This window comes from Natrix helvetica (genome assembly GCF_964273705.1).
Source record: "Natrix helvetica genome assembly, chromosome: 2".
Lineage (NCBI taxonomy): Eukaryota > Metazoa > Chordata > Lepidosauria > Squamata > Natricidae > Natrix > Natrix helvetica.
In genome coordinates this window covers 285,678,984-285,698,464 of record NC_138552.1, presented here as the reverse complement: position 1 = coordinate 285,698,464, position 19,481 = coordinate 285,678,984, and positions in this window count along the sequence as shown.

The window sequence follows — 19,481 nt, the reverse complement described above, 5'->3', positions numbered from 1 at the left end:
GTCTTCAAAGCATCTGAGAACAGGAGAAGAAGTAAAGCATGGAAGATCGTTAGAGAGAGATCCAACCTAGGACTAAGGAGAAATCACCTGACATTGAGAACAATTAATCAGTGGAACAGCTGATAGAAGTTGTGGGCACTCCATCACTGGGGGCTTTAAGAAGAGATTGAACAACCATTTGTCTGGAATGGTATAGTCTCCTGCCTGAGCAGGGGGTTGAGCTAGAAGACCTCCAAGCCAGGCCCTTTTCAACTCTGTTACTCTGGGTTGTATATTCTCAGGATAGGTGCTCCACCCCAGCAATTTCTTTATTGTTGGAAGCTTTCTTACACACCCAGTTTCGCTTGCTACCTTCAGGTGTGGTGGAATTCCCTGGTCCTTCCTCCATATTGATGTGAGATTCCAATGCTGACCTTTTTAGCTTTTGTTCATCTTAATTAAAACAGCAAGAAAATGAGGAGGTATTTCCCGTGTGCTGAATTCTAGCTAGAGAATTGGCAGGAACTAACTAACTAACTAACTAACTAATTAACTAACTACTAATTCAACTAGGTTGAAGGTTTGTGAAATAACCTCACGTCGCCCTGACTCTTCCCCGAATTAAGGAATTAGAAAGTTGTTAAAAGGGAGTTGTTTGCAAGTAAACTAACATTAACCATTATCTAAAGAGGGACCTCTGTGAGAGGTTACATTTCTCTAAAACAAGATTTAATGTGATTTAAATGTATTTTGGGTAGTCCAGAGGAGATGGTCTTGCGAAGTCTGGCAGCGCACAAGAGAAATCCTGCATGAATCAGCAGTTTATCTTGTTTCCCTCAAGACGGTGTTTTGACGCAATGAAATTAAGAATAGATTCTCAAGGACAACGATGGAATAAACATTCTCTCCTCTTATTCCATTTCTGGGATCTCTCTGCAGATCGGACTTAATCTTGGCATCTCAGGGTGAATGATTGACAAGAACAGACATGCCCAAAAGAGAGGCTCTTCCGTAGATTTTTGCAAGCAATTAATCTGAGAAACGCATCCAGATAAAGTTTAGCAGCATGAGGCGGCACACTTTTCAAAACTCAAAGGATTTACGTAGGGATGGGTGGGTGGAAATGCTGGGGCAAATTGAAACATGATGGCAAGGACAGTTCCTCTTCACTTGTGAGATGGGTGATCTCATCGGCAACACACCTAGAGCAGTGTTTCTCACTTAGGTGACTTTTTAAGACATGTGGACTTCCACTCCCAGAATTCCCCAGCCAGCATGAATGTCGTAAAGTGACCTAGATTGAGAAACACTGCCTCAGAGTATTCTGGGATATGTGCCCTCTCCTAGAACAGGGATCAGCAACTTGCAGCTCTGGAGCCACATGTGGCTCTTTCAATCCCTCTGCTGTGGCTCTCTGTCGCTCAAAATATGCATCACAACCACCAATGTGTGACACCTGCCGGCACGCAATTTATTGAGCTTTTCGACTCCCTGTAGGCCAACCACGGATAAATCCAGGAAAAGAAAAAAATTCAGAAGAAAACAGAATGTTTAATTCAACTACATATGCTAGTTTTGTGGCCCCTCAGAAACTAGTCAGGCATGGGAAGGTTTTTTGTAGCTCCCGGTGTTTTCTTTTCTTTGGGAAATGGGTCCAAATGGCTCCTTGGGTGTTTGAGGTTGCTGACCCCTGTCCTCAATCTCTCTCAATCATGGCAATTTTAAGATGTATGGACTTCAGTGTCACTGCGTTAAATTGTTTGCTAGCCTGAACTGAATAGCTGAACTGAAAGAGTTACTGCGCAGGTCATAAGGTCTTATCAGCAATGATGTACTGCGCCTGCTCATCACACATTCCAGAGACTTCTTTCCTTTTGATCTTTGTCCGTCTGCCAGGAAGCTGGTAGACAAACTGTTTCTGCCAAAATGTAACAATTAGATAGATTTGTTTATTTCTTTGTTTTATTATTTTTGTATTAAAGCTTGTTTTTAATTAGAATATGTTTTCCGGGATTTTATTTCATTTTTCACACCTTAAAGAAAATGCTGTTTGGAAAAGCCACGATCTAGGACCTCATCTAGTTCTCTGGCATGATGTCAGAATTCAGTGACCAACCTGCAGCTCAGTTTTGCACAGCAGAAAACGGAAACATCTCTAGGTGCTGGCAGTAGATCAGATGATTGATGACTAGAGCAAAACCCTCTGCATATGTTGGGACTACCACTCCCAAAATTCCTAATTATCTACAATTCTGGATGTGACTCACCTCAAAGGGTTGTTCCTGTGGAGAAAAATCACAGGAGGAAAGAGTGTTATGTATGTTTGCCACCTTGAATTACTTAATAAAGCAGTAACGGTGGGATTTTGAAAATCTAATGAATAAACAAACAAACAAACACATCTGAAGCTCGCTGATTTAAGATTGGGCCAAGGAGAACAGCCTTCCCACTTTTGTTTCTCATAATGTTAGAATTTGGGGACTAGCCAACAAAAATGATCAGCTGATCCAGGAGACAAAATAAACATTTGTACATGATGCATAATTTTCTAATTAACAATAGGCATGGTCTTGCCATGTTTTTGAGGAAGTAACACAGAGGAGGAGACTTTCCCCTCATCACCATTACCCATGAGAAAGCTCCCCATTCAGTTTATTTTTATTTTATTTATTTTCATCCTGCCTTGATTGTTTTTATAAATAACTCAAGGTGGTGAACATATTGTTAGGGTTCCAAATAGCATCCAAAAGTAAATCAGAATCCAAAGCAAAGGCTTCCTCCATCTTCCCTGAGTCTTTACGCCGCTTGGATTTGGGTCAGCACTGGGGCTTAGGACCCGGACAGCACCCCAAAGTTCGGGGTAACTGGTGAAGTATTTTAAGGCAGATTCGACTTAATGTCAGGGTTCCAAATAACATCCAAAATTAAATCACAGTCCGAAGCAAAGCATTCCTCAAAGTTCCAATTTATTAAGACAGCCATGTGGGCACATCTGGAAAACCCCAAATCTGAAAGCTTCCCAGTTTTCCCCACCCGGTTGAAAGTTCAAGATCTTGCCCCCACGCCCACAAGTCCATCACATGGTCCAATCTTCCACTGCCATGCTGGCAATTCCATCCATCCAATTCCGGTTAGGTGCAGAGGTGCAAAGGCAAAGGATGACCTTGGCTTTGAGGAAAGAATTTTGTTATGGCTACATAGCATCGAACTCCATACAATCCCCCCTCCTATTTTCCCACAATAGAAAATGCATAGTAGGATAATAGAAAGTGTGGCAGGCCAAAGATCCAAAAGAAATGATGGCTGCTGGCCTGACACATATCTAATATTCCGCCTTCTTCCTATTTTCCCTGCAATAACAACCCCTCACAGACAGAGTGACTGGGCCAAGGTCACTCACCTGGCTTTTGTGCCTAAGGTGGGACTAGAACTCACAGTCTCCTGGTGATTGGCCCATTTTCATGCCTAAGGTGGGACTAGATCTCATCGTCTCCTCGTGATTGGCCCAAAGTTATTCAGCAAAACTTTCATGCCTAAAGTTGGACTAGAACTGACAGTCACCTGGATTCTAGGGGTGTCCAAACTTGGGAACTTTAAGACTTGTGGACTTCAACTCCCAGAATTACCCAACCAGCTGGTTGGGGAATTCTGGGAGTTGAAGTCCACAAGTCTTAAAGTTCCCAAGTTTGGACATCCCTGCCTTAACCAAATTGGCTCCCACTGACTCAATAGCAGCAAGGGTTACCTCAGCACCCTCCCCAAAAAGTCAAATTGGCATCCAGAACAACGTGATTGAATGTAAACAATGGGAGTGGGCCTTAAATTATATGCTTGTGGTTACCATTTTGACTCTTTGGACTCCTTCTTTGTGGATATTCTGAGTTGTTGTACAGTAGTCCTTGACTTACAACTATTCATTTAGTGGCAATTTGAAACTACAACATCACTGAAAAAAAGTGACTTTCAACTAGTCCTTGTGACTTGTGGCAGCATCTCCACAGTCAAATGATCAAAAACGGAGTGTTTGAAAACCAACATGTATTCACAACAATTGCAGCATCCCAGGGTCAACGGTGATCGCCATATGCAACCTTCCCATCTGGCTTCCGACAAACCGACTCAATGGGCGAAGCTGGATTTGCTTAAGGACAAGGTGACTCTCCAAAAAGTTTAGTGATTTGCCTACCAGCCATGGCAAAAAAGTTCGTTAAATTGGGTGTGACTCACATAACAACTGCCTTGCTTTAGCAATGGAAATTCTGGTCTCAATTGTGGATGTAAGTCAAAGACTACAGGTACATCTCTGTATCCAGGGGTGGGCTGTTGGGGATTCGGGACGGGTGGGTTGCTACAGGCCAGTGGTGGGTTCCTGCCGGATCGCACCGGATTGCACGCTCCCTTTCGGCGCTGAACCCGGAAGTACGTTCTTGCCCCGCCCCTGGCGACGGGACAACGCTTGCCTGCGCTCCACCAGCTCGGCTGGGACCGGAGACGTTTCCTCAGCGGAGCGGAGCACCTGAAAGGGACGCAGGCTCAGCCTGCCAGGCTGCCACCGCTCCACTGAAGACATTGCTGAGCAGAGAAACGTCTCCGGTCCCAGCCGAGCTGGTGGAGAGCAGGCAAGCGTCGTCCCGTCGCCAGGGGCGGGGCAAGAACGTACTTCCGGGTTCAGCGCTGAAAGGGAGCGTGCGATCCGGTGCGATCCGGCAGGAACCCACCACTGCTACAGGCATTACAGCCAGTTCGGCGGGCATATTCATTTACACCTAAAACGGTTGCAGACAGTTAGAAAAGGGAAAACAGTTAAATTTCTGCAATGGAAATTGTTCTGCATGTGGGCAGAACCAAAAATAAAGATGGCGCCACCGACAATAGAACCGCTTCGGCTGTGCGGGCAGCCGAGTTACTACTGACTTGTCCAAATCGGTCCGAACCGGTAGGAACCCACTTCTGGTTTGGGAGAAGCTAACATTCTGTGCAGTTCGGAGAACCCCCAAATCCCACACCTGGCTCTGCCCACCCTGCCCCTCCCAGGAGTCCCCATGCAGCCCGTTTTGTATGCAGGTAAGTGCAGGGCGCGCTTGGGGAGGGCAAAAAACGGGCCTACCGGAAGGCCGGGAAGGCTGGAAACAGGCCCGTTTTTGGCCTCCCAAGGGCCTCTGGAGCCTTGGGAGGCCGTTTTTGCCCTCCCGGAGGCTCAAGGAAAACCTCCAGAACCTGAAAAGGCAGGAAGCTGATTAGGCAATGCCCACCCAGCAACCGGGCAGAGAACCCCTTGCTAAACGTTTTGAAGCCCACCCCTGTCTGTATCCAGTTGTTAGAGAAGTGGACAGCAAGTCTCTTTTGAAAAGCCTACAATTACGACTCCAATTCTGTTGCTATCACTTGCTGACTCAAGGAACCAGCCTGAACGTGTAGCGTACACTAATAAAGGTGTGTGTATATCCCCCTCGCCCGCCTTCCTTGGCAAGGGCTGTCCTGCAAATTTGGCCTCTTGTCAGAAGAAGTGACTCAGCAAAACATCTTCTTAAATGGCAATCTGGTTCAAACTTGGGGCCAATGAATTCACTGCGGAAAGAACGGAATAAGGTTGGCTGTTGCGTTTATTTGTAACTAGCCGATAACCCAGTGTTGCCCGGGTATTTATTTATAGGGGGGAAATGTCCAGACCAAACCTAATTTATAATGTTGGATTTTTCCCCTCACCAGAGGGAGCCCCCTTTTGGAGTGCTGTAATAATAATAATAATATATTTATTTCTTAGCCGCGCCCTCTCCCGAAGGACTCGGGGCGGCGTACAACAAAACATTCGAAATAAATATGCAAACAAAACAAACATATAACAAGGTACACTAAAACATACATACATATATATATATATAAGGAGGAGATCGATTAATAAAAACAATTAAAATACTGTATTTAAAACCCCTAGAAATTAAATGTAATTAAAAAACCCAGTTAAAAACCCGTCAGGAGCGATATGGTTAAATCAAAGTTGAGCCAGGCCAGCTGCTTGGAATAGGTGAAGCCATTACCATGGCAACTCCACTGTGCTTTACAGTAGAAGCCATTTTAAGGCACAACAGGCTGTATCTTAACAGAACACACATCCTGAGGGGTTTTAGGGCTGTCTTACACCCCCCCCCCCAGTATTTTTCTCCAGAGAGTAAGTCATCTGTGTACCAAGTTTGGTTGAAATTGCTCAAGGCATTCCAGAGTTATGCTGGTACACACATGCACGCACTCACGCACTCACGCACGCACACAAGCATGTTTTTATATATAGAGAAGATCTAGGCTTACCTTAGCTTGCAGATCAGGTGCAGCAATCAGAGATGGGTTGCTGCCGGTTTGGCCCGGTTCGGCCAAACTGGTAGTGGAATTCAGGCCTGGGTCGCAGAACCGGCAGCGACCCAGGCCTGCCATGCCCCCGAACCAGTTCCCTTGCTACCGCATGGCAGCCATTTTGGATTTAATGACTGTGCTTGCACGCAGAACAATGTACATTGAATAGTGCATGCACGCGCAGCGTGCGTCTGGCATGCAGATTGCGAACCGACAGTAACGCACCCCTGGCAGTAGACCAGCATGCCTAGAGAACAGGCAGCTGGCTAAAGGGAACTGAGCTAACCACATTCTCCAAAGAACAAATGGATATTAATTTCACCTGTTTGAAATGCAAAACAAATGCCAGTAAAGGAAATGAAACAAATGCTGAGCTGCAAAGTTGGTGAATGCACCATTGTTTCCCTGGGGGTGGGAGGTGGAGTAATGGGGAGGGAAGCGCGTTAAAAAGTACTTAGTTGTTGTCAAAGGCAAGCTCTAAATTTATGTGAAAAGCCTCTTCACACGGAAGTGGCTTCATTGGTTCTCAACTAAGTACATCCATGCTACTAGCAAGGGAGGAATTACATGCCGGATGTAGTGCGTTGCAGATACCGTGTTTCCCTGATAATAAGACAGGGTCTTATTTTCTTTTGCCCCCACGAAATATGGCCTTGGGCTTATTATAGGAGAGGGCTTATTATTTTCTGGGGCAGGCGAGAAGCGAGGTGCGCCTTTACCTTTCCAGCTCCGTCGCGTTCCTCGCCATTGTGTCCAGGGAAGCCGCTGGTAAAAAAAAAAAAGCCTTCTCATGAGTTCAAACTTCTTAGGAACAATAGTGAGGACCGCGATGGACCTGGAAAGGTAAGAGCCTTCCTCGCGGCCCAACACTGCCCACCTCACCCCAATGGTAAAGGCAGCCTGCCTGATTCCCTTCCCCACTGTCCCTTTAGCAAGGGGTGGCAGATGGCGGGGGGAGAAGCGAGGCATGCCTCTTACCTTTCCAGGTCTGTTGCAATAGGCGCACCTTGCTTCTCCCCCCCCTGCACCTGCCACCCCTCGCTAAAGGGACTGCGGGGAAGGGAACCAGGCAGGCTGCCTTTACCATTGGGGTGGGGTGGGCGGTGTTTTTTTGCGCGAGAAGGAACAGGCGAGAGGGGGTGATCGCATTGCTGGCCTACCGCTCTTTTTGCGGCGGGCTCTGTGCGCGGGAGGGGTGGAAGCACATTGCTTTGCCTGCCGCTGTTTTGGCTGGAGGATTTGTGGAGTTGAAATCCACACGTCTTAAAGTTGCTGAAACACTGGGTTATACCTCTGTAGGAAGTCAGCACTCACCCCTCTCCTAGAAAAAGGAGATATTTTAGGAAATATTTAAAGGACAGAATATTTCCCCTAAAAGGGAGGCAGAAACTCAGTCCCCTCCCACCTTTGACAGTGGCCCATTAAGGCCTGAGGCAGTCTATTCTATATAACAAAAATCTACCTCCTTCAGGCAGAGCCATAGTAGGAATTGCCCAAAGCCCTCTACCCATCTCACCACATGGCACCTGGGAAGATTACATCACCCAGCAAGAGTCAACCAAGCCTGGGACTCAGGACAGCCTACAGAGTTGCCCCTGCATGGCCCAACGGGAGTTTGACAACCAATCAGCTCAAATTCAAAAGGATATGAAACTTACACATTCTCAGCATCTCTGCCCTTTTTTTTCTTCCCACAACATCTTCAAAGCATGTGGTCCTGTCCACCACTAAAAACCATCTTTCCAAACATCCACCATGTTTCCAGTGTCTTTCTCCCCACTTGGAACTGAACCCAAATGGACATTTCTTCCAACATCTCATTATGGTAATTGTTGTGATGAATTTATTTCGCTTACAGAGCAGGGAGTAGCTGACGGCATTATTGCCGGTTCGATTTGTGTGCGCGCTGCTCACTTTGCTTGCATGCCCACCCGCCCGCTGTGCGTTGCTTGCGCATGCACAGTTGTCTGTAAATTCTTCTGTGCATGCGCAGAACATTAAAAAATGACTAGAGAGCATGCCAACAATGGCATGGACGACTGGGGAACCGGTTCAGGGGCATGGCCAGACAGCCGTCCCTACCAGTTTGGCGACCCAGTCCCAATTTCCACTACCGGTTTGCCTGAAAAGTTCAATCAAAAGTTAGAAATAAGGTCCTTTTTCAAAAGGCAACTGGACTTTATTTTTTCCTTTGAAGACGTTTCATTTCTTACCCAAGAAACTTCTTCAGTTCTGACAATGAACTATCCAAAGCAGCTTTGGGACATTCAGTTCAATAAAGTCTTTCCCATCATCTATTTCCAATCATTGTGGAATTAATGGATGGCATAAAATCCAGGAGTTTCTGCCAACAAAACATTGGTTATTGTATGTACACAGTATACAGTACTTACATACAGTATAAAATACAAGATATCTTGTATTTTATTATTATGCATTATTTTACTTATTATTAGTAATATCTTTTAACACTATTGTAAACAGTGATAATTCTTGTCTATTGCTGATTTGTGACCGTAATAAAAATATTGTTGTTGTTGTTGTTGTTGTTGCTGCTGCTGCTGCTGTTATTCTATGTGTATCAAGTCAGTGTTGACTCTTAGTAACCACACATATTTTCTCTATGATGACCTTTTAAGTCTTTCAGTGGTGCACCCATCACCACTGTAATTGAGTTCATCTGCTTTCCAATCAGTTGTCCTCTTCTTCCCTTTCCTTCCATTTTTTATAGCATTGGAGCTTTCTCTAAAGAGCAAAGATGGCGCCTCAAGATGGCGCCGCCATTGGTAGCCTCGGTGAAGTGGTCTCTAACACACTGAGAATGTATATGCTGGAGACAAATTCCTTGTGTGCCCAATTACACTTGTCCAATAAAGAATATTCCTACATTCCCAAGTCTTTCCACAATGTGTGCAACGTACACATTTGAAACTGGTCATTTGTGCCTCCAGTGAGAACTCGGGTTTGATTGTTCAATTGTGTGTTTGTTTGTTTTCTTGGCTACCTATGGCATTCTCAGGAGTCTTCTCCTATCCTTGTCTGTTGATCCCTATCTGGATACACCGAAAAGCTAGATCCCATAGATCAGGCGTCCCCAACCCCCTGTCCATGGCCCAGTGGCAGGGCGCAGTCTGTTCGGACCCGGACCACTGAAGTGGTGGGCGAGCGTGTGCATGCACGCTCACACGAAGCTGCATTTATAAAAGCGCTGTGCGCATGTGCACGAAACCATCCCCTCTCCCCCCCAAATGGGAAAGCTTGGAGACCGTTGCTGTAGATGCAAGGGTTTGTCGTAAGACGGATTGTACGTTTTAGCACAAATGATACTGATTTTCATATGGCCCTAAGCAAATTTTGTCTATTTCCCGCACCCAGTGTTGTGGCCCACCAGCAGAGCTGGTGGCAGACTCGGACAGTGAGGAGGTTGGGGAGGAACATGGGCCAGTCCTGGAGTCTGGGGAAGGCTCTGATGAGTGCTCTGCATCGGAGGCAGAGATAGGGCCAGGGCCGTCCGACAGTTATCAGCTGCCTTCGGAGTTGGATATCAGTGGGACAGAAGACCAGCCGGAGCCTGTTCCCGATGTGCGCATGCACAGAGCTGCCAGGAGAAGGGAACAGCTAAGGAACAAGGACCTGTAAAGGCACAGATGGACGGTGAGTGGCCCCTCCCATAGGGAATAAAAAGGAGTGAAAGTGGAGATGAGTTTGCAGGAGACAATTAGTTCAATTCATTAGGGTGAAGATCTGTTCCTGACTTCTTGCCAAGTAATTGCTGCTACAGCATGGCGTTTGGAAGATATTGTCCTGGAAACTCTCCAAGCCTGATAAATAAGTTGTGAAATCTCATGACTGTTTGCCAGGACTTTGCCGGAGAGGAATTCCCTTTCACCTAAATAAAAGAGGTTTTATCGGGATGAGGAGTCTGTTTCATGATCTTGGGAAGCCTAGGTCAAAACACCCAGAGGAATCTAGATGAATTCCAAACAGAACAAAAGCACAATACAGGATGTCCTCTGTGTAATAATAGGGAATTTCTACCCTTCGTCCTTCCAAGATGAGTGGTTGTGGAAGACACGCAAAAGCTCATGAAATGGGGAAAGGAGGGAGCATCTATCCCTTTCTGTGGATTGCATCAGGCTAAGGAGAACTTCCCCATTCCAGGAAGGAGTTCACAACACAAAACCTATTGGAATATACAGTCCTGTCCTGTTTTTGATGCAGTCATCTTCAAACGGGGGAGAAAATTCTCTGTCCTTGAGACGAGACAAGGTCTTTGATTTTGCCAGTTTATCCAGTCTTTTTCCTTTGGGAAAAGACATATTAGATGAAAACGATTTCTGTGTAAAGGTAAGCATGAGGAATTACGGCATAAAGTAGTAAACGAGAGCCAGAATTTTAAAAAAAGCTACATTGTCTTTTTCATTCGTTTACACATAAAATTTAATTGAAATTAAGTATAGTGAGTATGATAATGCTCCAGATAGGAATTTGGTCTTTTGAAATTTCTCACTTCCTACACATGAAAGATTGAAAAATGGTAGGAACTTTTGGAGACTTCCGGCAGCTGTACTAAAGGGTCATATCCAGAGCCTTGTGCATCTCAACTTGTGTCCTCCTGTTGTACATCATTCGTTACGTTACACACAGTGGTGGGATTCAAATAATTTAGCAATTGGTTCTCTGCCATAATGACCAGTTGGGTAGGTGGGACTCGGTTGTTATGTGCGTGGATAACTCAACGTCACTCATGTCAATGGGCACTTTGCCTTAGCTGTTACAATGTAATAAGGGTTATCCAGAGAGGCAGTTTCTGTAAGCAGGGCAATAAAGATTAGGCTACAAACAGCACCAGAATGTTTCCTTCCTGCCTTCCTTACAGGATTAGCCCTGTAAAGTGGGAAAAATCAAAATGAGATTTCTTCCAACAACCGGTTCTCCAAACTGCTTAGAAAGTTAACAACCGGTTCTCCCAAATAGCTGCAAACTGGCTGAATCCCACCACTGGTTACACAGACACAAAGAAAGGATTCCCCCGGGACTGGGCATAACCGTCCCCTAATTTCCCTTTTAGGTGGAACAATTCTTTAAAAAACGTTAAGTGCTTGACACAGTTATGGTGGAAGAAGAAAACAAAGAGCATCTTCAGGGGTGGAAACTCGCAACTAATATGAAGAACAAGTACAGGTAGCCCTCGATTTATAACCATTCATTTAGTGACCGTTCCAAGGTTACAGCAGCATTGGAGAAAAGTGTCTTCAAACCTCACACTTACGGCCATCACAGAGTCCCTGCAGTCACATGATCAAAATTCAAAATGGCACCTGGCATGCATTTATGATGGTTGCAGCATCGAGGGATGGCCGTTTGCAGCCTTCCCAGCTGGCTTCGGACAAGCAAAATCAATAGGGGATGCTGGATGAGCTTAATGACAGCATTATTCACTTAACAACCATAGTGCTTCGCTTAACAACCACGGCAACGAAAGGTCGTAAAATTGAATTTAATGACTGCCTTGCTTAGCGAACAGGAATTTCTGGTCCTAATGGTGGTCATAAATCGAAGATTACCTGTACAGCGCCGGTGGTACAATTCCAGGGCAGAGACAAAAGACACAAGGCGGGAAGCCGAAGTCCTTGTGAGGTTAAGCTGTAGCCCAGATCCAGCTGATATGTGCAAATCAAACATGACATTTTGGTACAACAACAAGTTATTGCTCTGCTTCGCTTCGGTCTTCCAGAAGAATACAAGATAATTTCACACAGAAACACTGGTCTTCTTTTTTTTTTTATACAAAGCATGACTGGTTTCATTTGGTATGTTCCCTGATAAATGTAAATACAGTATAAGGATATGCATGTGTATGTCGTGCTTGCGCATACACACACACGCAGACATGTCTATGTAAATAATTACATATTTTCTACCAACTATTTATACTTATTTCATAGGGAACTTACGACAGAAAGTGGCGGGCAAAAAATCATTGTAAAAATATCTTGTAAGGACTGTGGATTACACAAAAAAAGTCCACATGACACCCATCCACAGCTATGAGATATTCTGCATTTCATCAGGTGTGTTTCGTAGATTTTCACGGGTGTAGGTATGCTGGTCTTGTTGTATTCGGGTCTTTTCCCGTGTAAGATTGAGATTATCTTAGCAACGTTTCGGCGAGTCTCACTCGCCATCCTCAGGCTGGTGTTTTCGGCTTAAAGCATGGCCGGAGCTGCCGTCTTTCTATAAATCTTGGTGGGGGTGTGTGAAGTGTTGGCGTTGTTTCAGTAAGTGGATTGATTGGCTGTGTGGCTGTCAATCTAACAATCATGATACAGCCACACAGCCAATCAATCCACTTACTGAAACAACGCCAACACTCCACACACCCCCACCAAGATTTATAGAAAGACGGCAGCTCCGATCACACTTTAAGCCCAAAACACCAGCCTGAGGATGGTGAGTGAGACCTCGCTGAAACGTTGCCAAGACAATCTCAATATTACATGGGAAAAGACCCGAATACAACAGCATATATTATATATATATATATATATATATTTGCATACATACACAATATATATGTGTACACACACATACACACACATACATACATACACCTTATACACAAAGATCCATTTTTATGCATGTGTGTATATGTGTATACAGGTAGTCCTCGACTTACAACAGTTCATTTAGTGACCATTCAAAGTTACAACGGCACTGGAAAAAGTGAGTTATAACTGTTTTTCACACAACCATTGCAACATCCCCATAGTCACATAATCAAAAATTGGATGCTTAGCATCTGACTCGTATTTATGACTCTTGCAATTTCCCGGAGTCATACGATCCCCTTTTTTTGCGACCAACGTGGAAGCCAGATACCCTTAACAACCGTGTTACTAACTTGTGAAGAGCTGCGGTGATGAGCTGCGGTGACGCAGTGGTTAAGAGTGCAGTACTGCAGGCTGCTTCGGCTGACTGCCATGTGTCTGCAATTTGGCAGTTCAAATCCCACTAGGCTCAAGGTTGACTCAGCCTTCCATCCTTCCGAGGTGGGTAAAATAGGACCCGGATTGTTGGGGGCAAGAGGCTGACTCTGTAAACCGCTTAGAGTGGGCTGTAAATCACTACAAAGCAGTATATAAGTCTAAGTGCTATTGCTATTAATAACTGCAGTGATTCACCTAACAACAATGGCAAGAAAAGCTGTAAAATGGGGAACAAAATTCACTTAACAATTATTTCCCTTAGTCACAGAAACGTTGGGCTCCATTGTGGTTGTAACTTAAGGACTGTGTGTGTGTGTGTGTGTGTACACACAAACGTTCAAATATATATATATATATATATATGTATGTATGTATGTATGTATGTATGTATGTATGTATGTATATATATATATATATATATATATATATATATATATATATATATATATATATATATAAACAAAAGCTACATTGCTTGAAACACATTTTTTTTAAACTCACTGCTGTGAAATGGACCAAGCCATCTTGCATGCTCTGCGATCGCTAGTTTAAACATGGAGCGCCATGCGGGCCAAAGCAGTGCCATTCTGAGCTTGGCTGTGGCCATGCAATTGGGAAAACCTTCCCTGGGCATGCGCAGCACTCCCAACCCCCCCTCCCTCCCCGCCAAAGTGTCAGCCACACTTTGAACCGCAGGGATTTTGGGATTGCGTCAAGACCTCTGCTCCCGGGGTGTTAAGGAATTGAATAGCAAGCAAATGGATAGGCAGGCGCGTAAGACAACCTCTATTGCCTAATAGTATTATTTTTATGCAACAAGTCAAGACTTCCTTAGTATTCCTTTTCTTGGCCAATGATTAAAAGCAGGGGGAGGGAATCCAGGGCTATGAGCCATATGCTTTTCCAGCATGTTTCCGGGGCTACTCATGAAGCCCATTTTTCCCCGGTCTGCAATATCAAAATGGGAAAGCAAAATGCCCACATTTAGGAACATGGTTTTTGCAGCTCCCCCATACAGTAGTTAAAAGGCCAACGAGGTATAGGAAGCCTCTGATAAGCTTGGGAATTTTTTTTTTCATTTTGGAGGTATTATTATTATTCTTATGATTGGAGTTAGGTGCGATCACAGAAGGATGTAGATAGGTATTAACTTGCCTAAATCTGGAATGTCTTCAAACAGCCCACGTGTAAACAACAACAATAGTGTTGTTACTAGATGTTACTTTTATGATTCCCAAGTCTCAGGCTGAATCTTAAAGCAGAAAATGAGCCAATATTGACTGTGACCCATGATTGGTGAAATTGGAAATAATAGTAAGAACTCGCCTGCCTAGTTCAGGTTCTTAGGTAGACTTGATGGGTAGATAAAAGTGCCAAATCCAGTCTAAAGATCTGGTTGACTGTGTGATGAGTCATAATAATAATATTTTATTATAGATTATGGCAGAAACTGGTCATGGTGGTCCCAGTGGCTATTGGTGTACTGGGGCCATGCCCCAAAATCTGAGATGGTGCAAGCCATCTTGCATGCTCTGTAGAAAATCTGTGCATTGACAACATTTGATAAATGAAATAAAATAAAATTTCCTTCTGTTAACTAAAAAAGGCCATGCTGTTTTGAATCACCTACATACTATACCAGTGATGGCGAACCTTTTTTGGCTCGCATGCCAAAAGCGGGGAGAGCGCAGGTGGGGGTCATGCACGGGCAGGCCACACCCATGCTATGCGCGTGACCCCAGCGCACATGCCACATGCGCACATGACCAGCGCTCCCCCCATTTTTGGCATGCTTTTTTTGCCCTCCCCAGGCTCCAGAGGCTTTCTAGGAGCCTGGGGAGGGTGAAAACAGCCTTCCCCATTCCCCCCAAAGGCCCTCCAGAGTGTGAAAAACCAGCCCTACGGGCAAACCGGAAGTTCGGGAATGCTCTTCCGGTTTGCTCGTAGGTCCAGTTTTTGCCTTCCGGAGCCTTCAGTGGAGCATCCTGAAGCTCTGGAGGGCAAAAAACGTCCCTATGAGCAAACTGGAAGTGCGTCCCTAAACTTTTGGTTTGCCCGTAGGGCCGGTTTTTCGCGCTCCGGAGCCTTCAAGAAAGCCGGAGGGCGAAAAATGGCCTCAAAAGTGATCACCTCTTGAGACCTTCTTACAAGCAAAGTCCATGGGGAAGCCAGATTCACTTAACAACTGTGTGACTAATTTAACAATTGCAATGATTCACTTAACAACTGTGGCAGAAAAGGTCGTAAAATGTGGCAAAAGTAACAAACGCTTCACTTAGCAACAAAAATTTGAGGCTCAGTTGTGGTTTGTAAGTCAAGGACTAACCTGTACGAGATTCCTAGTTCTTAGGAAGAACTCGAAGTCTATGAAGGCCAACCCCAGCTAAAGAACTGGCAGTTGTGATTTCACATCTTGTGTATATACATCCCAAACAAGCAGATGAACTAAAAATAAGAGGGATATTTTGACTATCTCCTACATTGCTGTTAGAAAAAGAGTGTGACGATTTAAAGAGTAGAAGGAAAATAGAATCAAAGTAGAGTTATGATGACATTTGCTACAAAGAGAAGCACGATGTGTTGGCTTCCAAGCAGAAGACATGGCCCTGTTGTCCTCTGCAACGGTAATGTCTCTGCTAAGTTTGTGACATTTTCCCCAGGAATGGAATGGAATGGAATAGAATAGAATGGAATAGAATAGAATGGAATGGGGGTTGGGGTTGGAGTTGGAGTTGGAATGGGGGGTTGGAATGGAGTGGAATAGAATGGAATGGGGGTTGGAGGTGGAATGGAGTGGAGTGGAATGGAATGAATAAGGAATAGAATATTATAGAATAGAATAGAATAGAATTGAATTGAATTGAATTGAATTTCTTTATTGGCCAAGTGTGACTGGACACACAAGGAATTTGTCTCTGGTGCGTAACTTCTCAATCAAACAGCAAATTTGCCTGACTTGTATCACTGTAAACTATTTCTCTTTAACTTGCTTTAAAACTAGAGGGGGGGGGGAGTGTTATGGCTGTTTTGTCGACATCTAAACATGTCAACATAAAAACTCATCTACCCTGTTCTAACATTTTATAATTTTCTAGGTAGGGGCCGTTGCTTAGGAGAAGATCATAATGGGTCCATTTGACATTGGTAGCAATTATGTTCATTCAAGACCCAGGTTTTAGCATGACCGGATTGAATTTGCTGTCAGAAGTTGTATTTCTATCAGGATTTGTGATTCAACAGATATTAAAAATAGTCTTTGACTTACAACAATTTGTTTAGTGACCATTTGAAGTTACGAGGGCACTATAAAATGATGAGCTATGATCTTCGTCGCATCCTGACTGTCACATGGTTAAAATTCAGGCACTTGACATAGGGCAGGTATTTGTGACAGTTGCAGTTGTGACCCTCTGAAACCTTTCTGACATGCAAAATCAATGGGAGAACCCGGATTCGCTTAATGACCGCTCAATTCTCAGTGCAATCACTGCAGTGCAATCACTGCAGTGATTCGCATAACCACTCTGGTCCCAATTCTGGTTGTAAGTCGAGGACTACCTGTTATTCTATATTTGCCTCCTCAGCCCTTCACAGAAATGTCCCCGTAAATAACTCAATTGAATGCAAACCGTGATATCATCTATCAGAAGATTCCCCACGTAGAGACTTCATATATATCCCTCCAATCCTTGCATTCTTTTATTTTCAAAAAATCTGGATCCTTGAAAAATGTTTTTGGCATTTTTATTTACATGCGTTTTCTTTTCCATCTCCAGAGAACAAACTCTAATGACATCTCCTTGACTTAACTCAGGGGTATCAAAGGTGAGTGTGACACGGGATTCATGTCGGGGGGCCTTGTGGTGGCCAAATGCGAAGGCAAAACTTCTTGAGACCCTCCCTCACTCTCATTATAATCTCCTTCCTTCCTTCCTTCCTTCCTTCCTTCCTTCCTTCCTTCCTTCCTTCCTTCCTTCCTTCCTTCCTTCCTTCCTTCCTTCCCGCCCCCACTCCCTTCCCTTTTGTCTTTCCCTTTCTCCTGTCCTGTCTCTTCTTGCATACTCAAATGTAAAAGGGGAAACATTTAACAGATTTGTAACAGATTAACAGAGTTGGAAGGGACCTTGTAGGTCATCTAGTCAAACCCCCGCTCATTGCTTCTTTTGTTTTGTTTTGAGTTTGTTTTGATAGCCCTCTGCCAGCAAAAATGGAACCTAGGGGGGCATACATCCCCCCGGTGCCCCATTTTCGGCCACGAAAATGGAGCTCATGGGGCTTCCCTCCCCATTTTTGCTGGCAGAAGTACCATAGGTGAGTCCTTTGATGTTTCCAGGCTACCCCTGCTGGCTAGATGTAAGCACCACACGAGCCAAATCTGGACCCTGGGCCTTGAGTTTGACACCCCTGACTGAACTCCTCCACCGATTTTTGAAAAGAGACATCTTATTTACAGGATCTATTTCTTCCCCCTCCTACCGCATATCTTGGCCTGGTGCCTCTTACTCCTTCCGTTTGAATTTCAGCCTAATTGTCTAAGACTATGGTGTCCACTTGCTGCCTGATGAAACAGAGATGGCTGAAAAATTTGTTTTATTTCTTATTCAGAGGCTCCTTTTTCCATTATCAACCCACTTCGACCTCCCTCGAACCTGAGAGTTATATAAATGAGAAAGAAAGAGAAAAGAAAGAAAAAAAACCCAGAGAAAGCATGCTCACAGTTAACGGACTCTCATTATCTCTGTGATATATTGACTCTTCTTTTTCTCTCCACTCAGCAGAGGGCTTTTCAGAATCACCACTAAAGTCCTTAAAGTGAAACACAGACCTTCTGAGCAGGATGTTAAAACCTGGAGAAGCATGCATAATCTTCCCCACTTCCCCTTGGCTGTACAAACATGTTAAATTCTCATTATTGCTTTTAGAAGTAGCCTGCCACCTAGGGTCGGTTGAATGAAGGTAGGAAAGAAATTACAGAACATAAAATAACAGAGTTGGAAGGGCCCTTGGCGTTCTACTAGTCCAACCTACTGCTCAAGCAGGAAATCCTATACCGTTCCAGACAGGTGGTTGTCTAGTTTCTTCTAAAAAAAAACCTCCAGTGATGGAGCACTCACACCTTCTGACTGCAAGCTGTTCCACTGGTTAATTGTCTTCACTGTTAGGAAATTTCTCCTTAGTTCTAGGTTGCTTCTCCCTTTGATTAGTTTCCATCCATTGTTTCTTGTCTTGCCTTCTGGGGCTTTGGAAAATAGTTTGCTGCGTTCATCTTGGTGACAACCCCTCCAATATTGAAACATTGCTATCATATCACCCTTAGTCCTCCTTTTCACTAGATTCGTTGTTGTTAGTTGTGAAATCGTGTCCTATCCATCGCAACCCCATGGACAACGTACCTCCAGGCCTTCCTGTCCTCTACCATCCCCTGGAGTCCATTGAAGCTCATGCCTACTGCTTCAGTGACTCCATCCAGCCACCTCATTCTCTGTCGTCCCCTTCTTCTTTTGCCCTCCATCTTTCCCAGCATGAGGCTCTTCTCCAGTGAGTCCTTCCTTCTCATTAGGTGGCCAAAGTACTTGAGTTTCCTCTTCAGGATCTGGCCTTCTAAAGAGCAGTCAGGATTGATCTCCTCTAGGACTGACCGGTTTGATCGCCTTGCAGTCCAAGGGACTCGCAGGAGTCTTCTCCAGCACCAGAGTTCAAAGGCCTCCATTCTTTGGCGCTCAGCCTTCCTTATGGTCCAACTTTCACAGCCATCCATTGCAACTGGGCAAACCATAGCCTTGACTATAGGCACTTTTGTTGGCAGGGTTCACTAGACTAGACATATATAATTCTTCCAACTGTTCTTTATATATTTTAGCCTCCAGCCCCCTAATCATCTTTGTTGCTCTTCTCTGCACTTCTTCCAGAGTCTCAACCTCTTTTTTGTATTGTGGTCATATACGTAAATAATGCAGTAGGAACAATATAAAATGCAGTAGGCTGGATAACCCTGTGACCTTCAATGCAAAATGTTCCTCATCAGGACTAGCATTCCTTTTCTTAAAGACACAGAAAGAAAAATATCAAAAACCTAGAAATAAGGAGAAACGTCCTAACAGTGGGACCAATTAACCCAATGGAACAGCTTGCCTTCAGAAGTTGTGGGTGCCTCCATCACTGGAG